A 15,889-nucleotide genomic window follows, 5' to 3' on the forward strand; every position below is an offset into this window, starting at 1 on the left:
CAGAGGTAGCTGAGCAGCAAGAGGTACTGGATCCCTGAGCAGGATGAGGCAGCTGTACAAGGAGTAACTGAAAAGAAGTGGTGATCAAGAGCAAATGGACTGCTAACACAATGCCCATAATTAGTGAGACAAGGATTTTTTTCACATGACCGTTATTGGTAATGAGAAGAGTTATTTTTCTCCACTTCTTGAATTGTAAGTTTTGAGGGGGAGTTGAAGCAGCTAAAAAGTACTAATCAGTGAGCAAATGAAGAGGCATGTTGTCTCTCTTAGGTAGTACAGGCTTGTTTTGTTTCCTGAATCAAATTCTGGGGTGATACTGCCAGGGCAGAAGAGGGACATGAGTGAAAATGGAGCCAGCAGCTGAAGGAGCTGAAGCCAGTGACCCACACTTGGCTTCTGACCACTGCAGGGAGGTGCCTGCAGGACTTGCAGGGCAAGGAGTGTGACCTGCAGAGATTCCAGGTAGAGCCACTGCTACTCTCAGTTAAGAAAGGTGCTGTCAAAGAAATCCCTTTCCAGGGTAGGTCGTTACACTGGCTGAAGAAGTCTCCTCACTTTGCATCCCCTCAATTTAAAAACGGAGGGCCCAATGATAGGCATCTAATTCCTTTCCTTCCCTTCCCATCTACTGTCTGAACTGCATGTGTGGTCACTGCCTGAACTGGTATAAGTCCAAACAAGCCCACTTAAGTTAACTAGTCTTCACTGTTTGGTTAAGTGATTATCAAGCCTTGCTCTTTTAGTTTGGGTGATTTTTACTAGGACTTGCTGCTGGTTTATTTAACCTGACTTGTTTGGACCGGAATTTGACTGTTGCATGACCTGCCCGCTCTTAATGCCTTCTAGCAGAGGTGGAAGGGTGGGCAGTAACTGAAGTAGGTCCCCTCTGGTCAGAAGAGAACCACAGAATCGCAAAATGTCAGGGATTGGAAGGGACCTCAAAAGATCATCTAGTCCAATCCCTCTGCTGGACAGGAACACCTAGATGAGGTTACACAGGAATGTGTCCGGGTGGGTTTTGAATGTCTCCAGAGGAGACTCCACAACCTCCCTGGGCAGCCTGTTCCAGTGCTCTGTTAGCCTCACTGTGAAGAAGTTTCTGCTAAAATTTAAGTGGAACCTCTTGTGTTCCAGTCTGCACCCATTACCCCTTGTCTTACCATTGGTTGTCACCGAGAAGAGCCTGGCTCCATCCTTGTGACACTCACCCTTTATATATTTATAAACATTAATGAGGTCACCCCTCAGTCTCCTCTTCTCCAAACTAAAGAGCCCCAGCTCCCTCAGCCTTTCCTCACACGGGAGATGCTCCACTCCCTTCACCATCTTTGTTGCCCTGCGCTGGACTCTCTCCAGCAATTCCCTGTCCTTCTGGAACTGAGGGGCCCAGAACTGGACACAATATTCCAGGTGTGGTCTCACGAGGGCAGAGTAGAGGGGCAGGAGAACCTCTCTCAGCCTACTAATCACTCCCCTTCTAATCCACCCCAGGATGCTCTTGGCCTTCCTGGCCACAAGGGCACAGTGCTGGCTCATGGTCGTATATGAATATATGAAACCAGTAGAAATTATACTACTGCACTGCTATAAAAGTGTCAGCATTGAGTGTGTGTTTGGATTTACGTTTGTTAGTTTACAAAATAAATACCACATCTAAAATAATTAAATGTGTGGCCAATTACCACAGCTCAGCTGATGCTTAATGTCTTGAAAGTGAGTCTGAGACCTGAGACTCTCATCGCACAAAAATTGGGAAAAAATCTGTGGCAGGCAAGCTGTCTTTTTGCTGTGCCTCGGTCCTAGTGGATACTGGTAGGCATCACTGGAGTAAGGAAATAGAACACTACATCCCTTTGAAGTTCCATTTCTAGTCCTCTTGGAAGCATGGGGAGCCATGTCTGTGAATGACATCCAGTCCATGGTGCATCTTGAAGAGCAAGAGCATCTTCTTGTTCTTTGTTGAACACTTCACAGTGTAAGGAGATAAGAGTCCTGCCTCCTCCCCACCACCCCAGCGTATCCAATAATGCAGAAATCCATTTTGAACCTGGAAGGACTGCTGGAAGGTTTTCTGTCATGGGATTTCAGTTTTCTCATTTGCTTAAAAGCAGGATGCCTCCAAATTCTTCACTGGTGAAACCTAAGCCACAGTATGAGCAGGGAACAATATCACTTGGAAATCTGATGCTGGAGAAATCCATCTTGACCAACAGACCTGGTAAGGAGTGGCTTGTGTTGTCACGTTCTGCACACAACTTTACAAAATAGCACTTAAAATTCTTTACAACCTCAAGAGCACTTTGTAAACATCAGCTAATCCTGGCAGTGCCCCTGCTGTTGTGAGATACTAAAATAGGCTGTATTATTCTCAACATAAAGCTAAGAAGATGATCTTAATGTAGTCACGTGGGTAACCCCAGGCCACCTGATGCAGATACAGATCTTGGCTCCTGCCTCTATATTTGACCACACCCTTAAAACTGGTATTTCAGCCTGCAGCTTGGAGCATGTGAGGATTGCAGGTGAGAGACCAGGACTGCAGGGAGAGTCAAAGCTCTGCAGGGGCCAAAAAGAGTCACAGTCCCATTAAATACCATCATGTCCTGATTAGCTCACAGAAAGGAACGGTCTCTAGACAAACCTGTGTGCATGACTTACTGCTTTGAAGAAGTAAAAGCTCACTGTAACCTGCTATATAATAAGCCTCCAGCTGGACTCTAATTAGGCAAATGCTATTCCATATCAGCCCAGAAATTTGGGCTCCATGTGGATTCAATTCTTTTCACATAGAAGGCAGATGAAGTGAACTGGCTTAAGGTTGGCTCAAGGTCTCCGTCTTTTTGGGCTGAATCACAGCTTCAATCATTAGAAAAACTAGTTTTGACTAATGTGTTTTGGTGATACCATCTCTTTCTGGAATCAGTGTAAAAAAGAAGAGGAAACAAAACAACTTTAGCTCCCAATTCTGCTTGCAATATTTGTTTTTGCCCCAGAGAATGGAGGAATCTGGGCACATCAGCTCTCTGGGCTGCAAGTAACTGGCAATGTTTCAAATACATGGAAGTCTTTCTAGTTTTTGAAGAAGCTGTGTGTGGGTTGGAAGGAGGGCTGACTGCCTCTGATAGATGAGCTTTGGAAATTCTGCCCTTGTTTTTAGATATTTTCAAATATTTAGAGAACAATATTAAAATAAATGACTAACAAAATGATGATTACACATTTCAGTATTCCAGTGGTTACACAATAAAGACAGCACATGAAGAAAGAGCTGAAAGTTACATTATCATTGTAGGAGCAGCAAAAGTGTCAACATTGATTTAAGAACAAAGTCACACAGACAATTTTATTTGTTCCTGATCCTCCTCTGTGATACTTCAGTCTGTTTACACAGTGTTACCCAGACTGACATTTCCTATGTGTGTCCAAATTAGTTTAATTTAAAATTGCAATGCACATTGAAGACAGAGAATTACAGCTCATATGCAGTAATCTTCCAGAAATTCACCATTGCTACTGATGAGCTTTTATTAACACCACTAACAACTGAATTAAAAAAGAATGTTATTTTAGATCACATTAAACTGATGATGAGTGCGACATTTCTATTGTTTGGATCCACTGGAAAAACGATTCCCTGCAAGGTACAGATGGATTTTTCAGCAAATCGGAACACAAAATGCGTTTGTTTTAGGCTCGATATTCTAGACCAAGCAAATATCCTGAACTGTGTCACACTGTCTTTTAAAAAGGTATGTTTCCAAAATCAGGGGGGAAAAGTATTCTGGATAATAAATAAATCCTTTCAGCTTCAAAGAGTCCACTGTAGTAAGGATGAATGAAAACACAGAGTTTAGGAATAGGAGGAAAGTGGTTTAAGTAACAAGACTGAATAGCAAAGCCCATCAAAGCCATTAAGGCATAAACCAACAGATTTTAAAAAGTGAGAGTTGAAGATTATTTAGCATGGTGTGGAGGCTTTGCAGAACCCATTTCAAATGAGGATGGAACAAAAGAATGAGCAATTGCAGCTTTAGGGGAGATTTATTTCAGTGGAAGGGAAAACACTTGCTCTCTGATACCAATTAACCAACAAGAGGACGGCGTCACAAGCCCCCAATATTAAAAATGTAAATCCCAAGCCCAAGGGTGCCTGAAATGCAGGTCATACAATTTGAGGAGAGAATGCATAAAGAGATAACGAGACTTGTATTCAGACCACATCGGCTGCCTGATTATCTCCTTGCCTTCTGCCTTTTCTGCTGGCTTACAATAGGAGAGTGTCAGGAGAGGGGAGCAGGAGGCTCCAGGAGTGAACAGGATCACCTTGGGAAGTGAGCTGAAGTTGATCAACTGTGTGCCACAAAGGGTAGGAAAACAGAAGATTAAAACCTGATAACGCTACTAGGAGGGCAAACAGGTGAGGGAGAAGCAACATAAAGGACTTGTGGCACAGTTTTTGTACCCTACGACCCTGGGGCTTTGTGTGGGGCTTTAAATCAGTGGTTCCCAACAGAGGGGATGACAGGAGGCTTTTGGAGCCTCTTGGAGAGTCAGGATGCATTTGCTTACTCTCACAAGCGGTCATGACCTCAGCTGAGACCAGAACATCCAGAAGGAGGGTTTCAGGGTGTCGTGAGCAGCGTGGGAATCCTATTGCAGATGTGCGGTTTGCAACTCAAAAGACAGCATGAGACAGGTGGACCTGCTGCTTGCCACATTCAAGAGGGCTGTGGACTTGAGTGGGACAGCTAAAACTAAGCATCTTTTTTGTACTGTTGCAATTAGGGCCCGCGTTGTCCCCCTGAGGATCTGCCTGAACTGAAAAGCCAGATCTCGAATCTCTCAGGCCTTGGACTGGAGTCCAAGTGAGGCAACACGGGCTAATTTGATAATACCAGCTCATTTCCATGCTGTCAGGGCAAGAGGTGAATGGTGATGGGTAGATGAGCTGAGGTTCTAGCATGGAAAGAATCATCTCCGTATTCGCCACAGGTTACCTGGGTTTAGTGTTAAAGGTGAAAGACTTTTCATGTAGTTTCTGTGTAATAGCTGTGGTTGATAAAAACGTGATGCTAGAGAAGAAGGGCCAATATTGCAAACTCCAGAATACAGCCTCAAAAACAAGACAGTGCTGCTATAAAAGAAACTTGGATCATGGAAATGCTATTTTTAATGACTGTAGGTGTTTCTTCATTATCTTAAGTAGACATGTTGCCGCAAGACAGGGCTGCCTTTGATTTATGGTAAAGAGATTGTGGTTGGAATTAAATGAAAATTCATAGGAAAATGAATCTAAATAAGAATAATAGAAGAGATTCATGGTTCATTTGCACTTACATTCATCATGCCTATTGTCTGAAGAAATACATTTATTTAAAGCCAAATGACAGATTATAATTTACTAACTTTGCATTCATGACATCACTGTATTGTCTATTCCATAATCAGAAATGTTAAGCCTGAGCAGTAATTTTTGCAAAATACTATTATAGAGTTATAAATGTCATTAAACAATAGACTGAGGTAGTGCCTTGTAACTTCCATCTCTGGATTAAAAAAAAAAATTACATGGAATGAAAGTATTCTATTTTAAACCAAAGCCTTGGCACTGTCTCTTGCATTGCCGTTATGCAGTAAGTTGTTGTTTAATTTACATCTATTTTCCACTTATTTTAGACTCTCGTCTACAAATTTTATTTCTTCTTTACATTTTAAAAGTCTTCTTTTCCAGTTCTAGTAGAACATAATTCAAAGGTCCACAGCCTTTCCTTGGGAAATGTCAGAAGTGGATTTACAGTGCTGCTGGGCAATCTGAACTTTGTAAGAGCGGAAGCTGTAGTGGCTTGGTTCAGAAAGCCTGGCTGATAAGACTGTGTTGGGTTATAATAATTGCATTTACCTTTCAAAAAAGAATTGGTTATTTTTGCATAGCCCATAGCAATTTCATTTCTAAGAGCATCTTTTTTGCTGCTCTTGGACTTCGGGCAAATTCTGTTCCACGTTATAACATATCATGTAATATCCAACCAGAACTGGTATCTTCACTGAATCATACCTCTCCCCCATCTAAAGTCATTCTGTGCATTAGCATTGTGTGTCTCAAGAACACCTAAACCAGGTCAAAAACTGAAGCAGGGAGTTCCAGTAGATCAAGGAAGATTGTTAGAGAAACATCAGATACCTCAGTTCCTTTTTCCTATGTTCTTCCCAGCGTGATGGTGAGATAAAAGAGCTTTGAGTGGCAGAGCGAGCATTCAGTAATCTCCGTTTATAGCTTAAACTTTGTCTTTATTTTCTAAAAGTGTTTTTTCTTTAGTGACATTTGAAACCTTGTACATGCTGTTGAAGACGTAGGTTATTCTCCGTACTGGCCACTAGAGTGAGCAAGTGGCCAACGTAATGATTTGCCGAAGTACTAGAAAATGTTCTTGAGTTGAAAAGAGCACAGCCACCCCCCGGCCCAATCTATCAAATGTCCTTTGATACCCTGTCTACTTTTACACTTTCTCTCTTTCTTAATAGAGAGGTGTGGGTTGGAGGCTTCATCCCAAATAATTACATCTTCCTATTTTGCCGACCAAAGCTGAGCAATTGATACCAACACATAACTTTCTCCTCTGCCAGAGCAATAGATTACGATGACAATGCTCTTACTACAGGACATGGTTCCTGTGTGCAGAGCTCACGTTAGATCTCAGCAGTCTCGCTGGAGAGATGTCAGGATTTCCCTAGTGGTCTGCAATATTTCCCAAAATGTGGTAGAAGGAATGTCTACATTTCTGCTAGTGCTGAGGTAACATGCATAGGTTTCTGAAGATTTCTGTAGCAGTTGCACTCACTTGCATTATTACATATGTGATAATCTTCTGTTGTTCACACTTGATACTGGACAAGGGTTAAAGGGGACTCCTTTCCATAGTGCTAATACACTTCAGAGGTGGGTGTTCTTGTTCTTACTGACAGGCCCCTAATCAAGGAGCTGAAGAAACGGGGTGAGAAGTTTAAGGGAAACCCTCACTCATTGAAGTCTTAACCCACACTTCAATATCCAGCTGGGATCTCTTCTTATCACAGAAAGCACATTTTACAAATTATTTACCCAAGCAAATAACCAGGCAGGCATGTTAAGAATGGCTGTAGCACCACACAAGGGTGGGCTGTGAAACAAAGGAACTTGCTGGTGTCTGAGATCCTGTCTCAAAATTGTAATTGCTTAGGGAAAGTGATTCTCTACTTCATAAAACGTTATGTACTGCAAAGTGAGTGACTCATCAATATGGGGATATTACCACTAACTCTTAATGCAACTCTCCCCTCTAAGGGCAGGAAAGCTGGGGCCTGATCCTGTTCCCATTAGAAATTATGGGAGTTTTGTAGATGATTTTGATGAAGACTGGATCAGACCTTGGTTATTTTTATGGGCTAAATGTCCTATGCATTCAGGACTTATGCCATTACAAAGACTTATGTTTGTAATAAGAGACATATTGCTTTGGATATAAATACAGCCACGAGTATCAAATACAAAAAATATTTAAGTACATTGAGCCAAATTTGTCCCTGTTGCAACTCCAAAAACTTAATAGAATTACACCAGGGATAACATAGGGGTAACACAGCAATATAAGTAATGTGTAACGGAATAAGCTTTTAATTGTCCTAACCTAACCCCTTGTCCCTCACTCCCAAATTTACTGTTAGCAAACATGAGTATTCAGAAAACCAGCCACCCCAGTTGCTGTAAAGGGAATACACTGATATGACTGTGACTAACACAGTGTGACATGACAGAAGATTCCTTACGGGTCCTTATGCATGGGGAACCCAAAGATCAGTTGTTATTAAATATGTGCATATGTGTTAGAAGAATTTCCTGTCGCATGTTTTACAGTGTCCCACTTTATGACTTCCATTCCTACAGTCTCTGAGCTGCCCTGTTTGCCCTCACAAATACCCTTTGAAGTCCTCTGGTTCTTGTTGTGCAAATGAAGAATTTGAGCACAAAGAAACACAAGGATAAGATTCACAGAAGACCTCATCCTAAAGGTATAAGTCCAAGCAGGAAAAGTCCCAAAGTTTACATGAGCTGCTGAGTGGAAAGTCTCTTAGAGTCCATGTGCAGGAAAAGCAAGAGATGGAGATGTGGTAGAATCCAAGTCAGCTGAATGTGGTCATGCAAGTCCAGGCAGAGAGCTGAAGGAACAGGGACCAATCCTGCCTAATGGTTTGCAGGCTCTAGAGAACAGCTCTCCCCAGTCCAACAGTGAAATGATCTTAAATCTTTTGTCCTTAAACCCAAGCAGCCCATGGATTTGAGAATACAGGTGAGTCTCTGTTCTTCTACTTTAATTTTTAACAGACCTTAGCATTGTCCGTTTGGAGGAATTGTTTTTGAAGCCAATTGCCTGTGATTTTTGCTGATCTCGAAACACAGGGTGTGCCAGGAGTTTAACACTATATATACAGAAATGGTAAATCCTCACATGGGTCATAAAAGTTCAGGGCAGTTCTGAAATTTTAAAAAAGCCAGTCTATCTTATTTTGAGGGCTCAGTGGAGTTTGGGTATGACATCAACTTTGTTAAGCTGCTGTCTGCTCTCCCTGGAGGAAAATGTTATGTCTCCATCCAGATACTGGCATATCCCTATTTTTTATGTCAGCTATGCCAGGGTTACGAAGTTTTAGTGAAGCATGATGAGACATGACAGGGCACACATTATTGAATAATAATGCCTGCCTAAGTGCATTTTCTATCTGCATTTAAATGCATCTGAAGTAAAGCAGCAATTCCAAAACATGTTTTTGTGTGTATACAGCAATGGGTACCTCATTACTGTTTACCTGTTATGCAAATGAGGGAACAACAAGCAAAAGTATTACTGTTAAAAAAATACCCAGCTGCTGCAGAAATCAGACCTCAGCAGAAACAATGATAACTTTATATTTAGAGAGAATTTTTTCTTAGCCTTTTTCCTGCCTTCTGTATTTTTAAAGCATTTATATTATTTAAAATGGATCTTTATACACTAGAGGTCTTTAGGAACCTGCAGGAGACGAAAGCCTGTAGCAGCCCTTCCAATGCTGACAGTTTAAACCTAAGAAGCTCTGACATTACTGGGAATCCTTTTGAAGTGGCTGCAGCTTGAGGAAAATCCAGCTGTTCCAGAAAAGGAGACTTTTCAATTAAACAACATCTTCCTTTCGATCAAAGATAGAGTTTTAAAGACTTTTAAATTGGCTTTACGCTGTTGGTATTAAGCAAGGACTGGATTTCACCTCTTGCCTTTCAGGGCTGGAGAGCCGAGTCCCACTTGGGCTTTATGCCAGATGGTTAGCAGACTGGAACCAGGGGGATGGCCTATTTCTTTTAAAGGAGGAAAAGGAATTGGCAGCAGGAGTGAGCTTATTAAATTGTCTCGGTCTGCTTTTATTAATGTGTTTGCAGAGTTGGCAGGTAGGCTCACCACTGAGAGAATTTCACCAGCAAAACAGCCTGTTTGGACCATGAGCTTTCTCATGTTGTTTCCAAGCTCCTGGCTGAGCTTAATGCTCCCTTGTTCCTGCTAGGTACAGAGACCCTTTTCTAACCCAAAATTTGGTTCTGTCTTCCAACCTACTTTCCACTCCATATGTGTATTACTGTCTTGCAAAACCGTTAGTGGTTCTGCTGCAGACAACTGAGCCAACTCCTCTCTTACACATACACTGTCTGTTAAGGAGCCATTTAAAAAGAGGTAGTGCACCTCTGAGACACCTTTTTGTTGGTATTTCCATATCTGCCTTGAAGGTATCTATGTAAATGTAGCCACAGAGGATAATTTAAATTGCACTGCTTCTTCCTTGTAACTGAAGGACAGAAAGGTTTTCCTTGCATTTTTTCCTTACCCCCTATTTTTGTTATGCCCTTTGTCTCCTTCATTCTGTGGTGTGTTAGTTTGGATTATATTTCCTACCAAGCCTCAGATGGAGATCAGAAGTCCTTTTCTATAGCCTCTGTTCCAAATTACAGAGTTCATGTGCAATACACAGCCAGAACGGGAGGACATTGGAGAAAGATGGGTTCCCTCTACAGCTTAGGAAACTGGAATTAATAAACGTCTTTTTCTTTGCTGTTGTCCCTCTCCGCGGTGGCTTGAGGGTGTTTGGCTTTGGACATGCTGTGTAATGTTTTGGAGGTCAGTCGTTGAATTAGATGTAGTGAGATTTAGTAGTGACTGAGTGAGTAGTAGTGGTGACTAAATGATTCATTGAGCCTGTGTGCTGACATAGGCTACCCCTAAGGTCAGCTCTTTGTCCGAAGTCTCTTCTAACAGCAATGCATAACAGGATTTTCTGAGATCAGTTTCTGTTTCTCCTCTGCTTGGTGCCTTATCTCCATGTCTCCTCCAGGAGAGCTCATCCCACAAATACTCTACAGCTAAAAGTTTTCTCCTGAACTGAATATGGAAGGCTGTTCTCTGCCATGCAGTAGAGGAACAGGGTCCTGCCTCCCTTCTGCCTTGCAGACCCCTAAACTCAATGAAAGAGAAGCTATCACTTTACAGGCAGATATGGTACCTTCCTTTCTAGACAGTGGCACAACATGACGTCCAATTTGTAGATGAATCTGGGCTACTGGCCCTTTCAATTTGCAGTGATGTTTACTGAACAGTTTGCTTACTTGCCGAGTTCTGTCTCTTTAACTGAGACTTCAGCCTTATTTGCCTTTCACTTAGGTCTTGGCAAGAGAATTTGTCAGAAGACCGATCATCTCTGAGAAGTTAGTTATGTGCCATGCGCTTTAGATTTTTTGGTAGCTTCAATTTACGACTGAGTCTCAGATGGAGAAAGTCCATCTGAATTTGTGTGGATCCACGGGAGCACTCGAGGAAGTGTTTCTCTGCTATGGTCTAAGATGATACAAGCAGTTCCTTCAGAATTATGGATAGTTTTGTAGTGTTAGGGATAGTTTTGTGATCCTTGTATGAGCCATCAATAAATAATCTCAGCCACAGGTTCCTGGAGGCCTTTTATGAACAGATACTCACTATAGTTTCCCAATTGTCCTTTGTGTTTTGCCTTCCTTCCTATTGAATGACCATTTTCCCAGCCCTTGGCTCTGAGGAACCTCACCTTCCTAAATTCTGGTTCTCACACAGGAGCAGACACAGAAGAAAAAGATCTTGGGGAAACTCTAGAAAGTTACCTATCCAGAAATAAGTCAGGATCTTTTTGATTTGAGAAAGACCTTTTTTTTTGTTTTGTTCTCTTGTTAGAGGGAGGTCAGGATCTCATTTTTCACAAGATCTCAGTTTGCATGGATGGAAGGATCTGGTAGCACTGCTGTATGCCCAGGGTACATCAACCGTGGAACAGAACAGTCCACAGTGCTCTTGCAAAAATTAAGAATTTGCTGAATTAAGAACATACTTTAATCCCTGTTTTGTTCTAGCTGCAGACCTTGGCAGGATGGTTTGTCAATGCACAGTTGCTGATGATATTTATTGCATCTGACTGCACTTCAATGAGCGGAGAAGTTCCTGCTCTCCCCCTACCCCCACACACTTCTCCCCATCCTCTGCTTTGATGATCCCATGGGTTTGAAGCTCATCTGTGGAAGTAATTTTTTTCTAGTGGGATGCTTGTCAGATCCTGTCAGCTACAAATTGCTCTACTGAAGGTGCAGAAATAGAAATCCTTACCTGTTAGTTGTGGTAGTGGGCTTTTTTCTTCTCTGAATCTCAGGACAATCATTTGCAGACATCTTCCTAACAACTCTCAGTGCGATTTAACATGCTGCATGTCTTTTGTCTTTTTTTTTTTTTTTCCCTGCTTATTCTGTGTCCCAAATCTATCAGGTCTTAGGAAAAAAAGGAGAGAAAGAACTGTGATACCTACTCATTTTTTTTTTTCCTTGGGGTGACTTTCAGCAGAGATACAACCTGGTGTAGCATATGCATGAAAGGCAGTTTGGTCAGCTCACAGGGTGAAGTGAGTGGCACAAGTCCCCTGTGAGAACAGACAAATCCAGAAGAAATAAGTTTGCTTGTGACAAATATACACAAATCCAAAGCCTTCACTGTGGGTTTGCAGGACTCCATGAGGTGCCTGACACACCAAATGCATGTGCTAGAAATCCCCAGACTTTTGTTCTTGCACTCAATCCTGGCAGCATAGCTGGCAATGCAGCTGGTATTTGTCTCACATGTGCGGAAGTGTGAGGAGGTAGAGAAAGAAGGCTCCACTGAGGGCAAAAAAATAAAGGCTTTGGAAACAAGTTACAATTTTTCTTGTGTTGGGCATTGAAAAAGACAGGGAAAAATACCTTCGGTTAGACTTATTCACAAGGACATCTTCCTTTTTTGTAGGCTCTTACAGTAAGTAGGAAATATAAAGAAAAAGATGTAAAAAAACAGTAGCTGAAACAGGTACTTCTGTAGGTGTTCCTTTGAACAGGTTTCCTCTGGATATGGCTTTGCTTCTTTTCAGTTCTCAGGTAATGGAAGCACATCTGATTCAGATGTGAAGGCCTGGAAACCTATTTATAGGTAACAATTCATGGCAGAGGGACCAGCTCCAGCCCTTGCAATGAGCGTTGCTCACTTAATACCGCTGCTGTCGTGTCCAAGGCTTTGCAAGCAGCTGCGAGAGCTGAAAACAATCCAGATGTTTTTTCCCAGTGTTATAACTCTGCCTGCAAAAAGGATCATATGCATTGTCCCTAATCCATTAAAGGTAAAGCCAGATGGGTTTGCTTAAAATGGGATTGTTAACCAATGACCAGTTTATTGATCATTGGGTTAGCAAATGATGGTTGAAAATAAATCAAACTTCTCTGAAAGTGTGTGAGAGGGCCACTTTCTGGCAAGGTGCTGTCATCCCTTGAGGAAACACAGAAAATACCCTGGAGAAGGAGACAGTTTGCGGTTAATGTCTTTCTTCCTTTTGTGCCCACGGGAATTTCGTGGTTGTTTGTACCCAGGGACTCCTTCGATGGCAAAGGGCTAGTGAAGGTGAATTTTTAAAGCTTGCCTCACCCTGGTGTTTTCAGGCTTGGAGAGCTGCTGAGTTGAGAAAGCTGACGAGTAGGGTTGGCTGAATGTGTATGTGTCTATGTGCTAATACTGGGGTTAGGAGGCTAATGTGAGAAACTGCGTATTATATTAGGGAAGGAGAGAAGGAAAATATGGATATAGTTGTTTCAAGCTCTCAATGGAACAGGAAGGCAAGGCTCAAGCACAGTCACCGGCAGTTACTGGAAGCCAAAATGAACAATGATGGCTTAAACAGCAAGGTGACCTGAGCTGAGTAATCTGACCTTGCTGGATGCAGATTTGGGGAGAGTTTACATGATGAGCCTTTATGCCAGTGGGTTTATACAGGTGGGACTCACTTCAGACGTGAGTGACAGACACTGGGCGAGGACAATGTCCCCAGATGGCACAGCCAGCTCTGGAAGTGGGTGCTTGCTGCAGACTGGTAGAGTTTGTGATGGGTTGTGCTGTCATGAAAAACCTGCTGATCCCTGCGCTCCTCACCTCAGCAATCTCAAGTGAGGCACGTTGGAAGAATATAGCGATGCAGACCTGACTGTAACAGACACGGTCCCAGGTCACAGAGAGATCAAGTGACTGGCCCAGGAAATCTGTGCAGGATGAGGAAATACATGCTGATCTCCAGAACTTCAATTCCAACCTCGAACTAGTCCTCATCCCTCCTGGGCAGCTGGGATTTCCTGTCCCTGGCAGGGTGAATTTAATCGATTAATGTTGGTCCTTTGATAAGCAGAACAGTCAAAGACTGCAGGGCTCCCAGAGGAACAGATGGTAAAGTTTCAATTTACCTTCTGTAGCAATGGCTTTGCTGATTTGGTGTAGAGTTTTTGAAGATGTCACTTGGAGTTATAAAGCGCACGCTAGCAGCAGAGCCTGTTGTTCTGGTGCATCTTCTGATCTGATAGGAGAACAATGTTGGTTTCTATTTCCACTTCGGAAATAAGAAATCAGCCTGATAAATAAAATATGAAAAATTAGGCTTTTGAAGGGCACGTTTTCAAAAGTAAGGAGTGCAAATACCAGAATGCTTACAGCAGAGTCAATAAAACTCTGCAGAATCAGGCCCTTTAATGTTCATTACCCTCTAACTAAACTGTGCTCTAACAGACATGTCAGATCACGTACAAACCTACAAATCCTGCCTCATGAGTACGAAGAGCAATCTCTAGGCTCTCAAATTCTGTCCTTAGTTGGTACAGCTACCTGCAAGGAGGTTGTAGCATGGAGGGTATTGGTCTCTTGTCCCAAGAAACAAGTGATAGGATAAGAGAAAATGGCCTTAAGAAAATGGCACCAGGAAGGTTCAGATTGGATATTAGGAAGAATTCATTCATGGGAAGGGTTGTCAAGCACTGGAACAGGCTGCCAAGGGAAGTGGTGGAGTCACCATCCCTGGAGGGGTTTAAACAATATATAGATGAGGTTCTTAGGGACATGGTTTAGTGCTAGAGTTAGGTTATGGTTGGACTTGATGATCTGGAGGGTCTCTTCCAACCAAAATGATTCTATGATTCTACAGGTAGCCACATCACTTGATGCAGTGTGCTGCCCCTGCAGTCAGTGTTGCAGCTCCCACTTACTGCAGCAGGTCAGCTCTGGATCTTTGTGAAAAGCTGAGTCTGAAAGTCTCTTTAGAACAGATCTGACAGGTCTCCCCTCAGCCAAGCCAGATGATGTAAAAAGTGCCAGATCCCCAGCACCCCTACCCTTGACTTATTGCATTCATAAGATCGTACCAGAGAAGAGACACTTGGGAGCCTTCTCACAGATTCGTGACATGAGCTAGAGAAGGGTTAATGGTGGAACTGGGGAACTTCTGTGCACCCAACCCTGCTGCTATTTCAGAATGGGAAGCATGTTCACAGAGGATAACTCTAGTGTCGGGAAGCCAGACTCTGGAGACAGGGTTAGATCCTCACTCCAGGCACCTGACTTCAGAAAATAACAGTTTTCACCAGTTCACTGGAGCAGTCACTCTCCCTCTGTTGCCTGTAGAAGCTGGCCAGGGAACTTGGCCTTGCCGAGCTTGAAACTGGTGTTTCCGGAGGCTCCAGCACCCCCTCCTTTTCTGGAAGCTCAGTAATAGCCAGGTAGATGGACTGCAAGCTAAGCAGTGATTTACAGGGCAAAACAGAGCCATTACACCTCCTCCACATGGAAACTTACTGGCAGTCAGTGGAGATTGTAGAAGAGGAATCGTTTTCTTGGGAGCTTGTGCATAACAATAGCATGTTGCATTCTGCTCCCATTTCCAAGCAAGTTAAAGTGTAGCGTGGGCTTGATGCATGCTCCATACACATAAAGCAAGCTTATAGTGACGTGATGGAGGCAGGAATAATGGCAGTGAGGCTCATAGCTGGTGAGACAGTTACAATTTTTCAGCCATACATAATGAGGGAAAAAGGGAATCCTCGTTACCAGCCTTAGAATAGCTGAAGAGCCATCAGAGCCCCAAGCTGCCTAGTATTAAGTACAGAAAAGATGAAGATACAGCCCTTGTTGTATTTCTTAGTTCACTTTGCTCCAGCAAACCATATGGGCTGTGTGCTGGAAGAATTATTTCTTTTGGATGAAATTCACCCTGTGTAAATGGGAGAGAGGAGTAGGGTTTTTTTGAGAACTAAGAGCTGAGAGTGGGGAGGAGGGATTTGCTCTCTATACTCCTATCAGCCCGAGAGGCTGACCTGGGGCTCTGTCTTAGAGGTACGTATTATCTATACAGTACGTATAATCTGTCCCAGAAGGTTGGACCACAGATTTCTGGGAAGATGGTCCTTTCCTCTTGATTTCTTACTATATCCTTGTGCTTGCGGGAGTGCAGAACTATACTGGAGGACCTCTGAGAAGCTGAA

Source organism: Nesoenas mayeri (genome assembly GCF_963082525.1).
Source record: "Nesoenas mayeri genome assembly, chromosome: 3".
NCBI lineage: Eukaryota > Metazoa > Chordata > Aves > Columbiformes > Columbidae > Nesoenas > Nesoenas mayeri.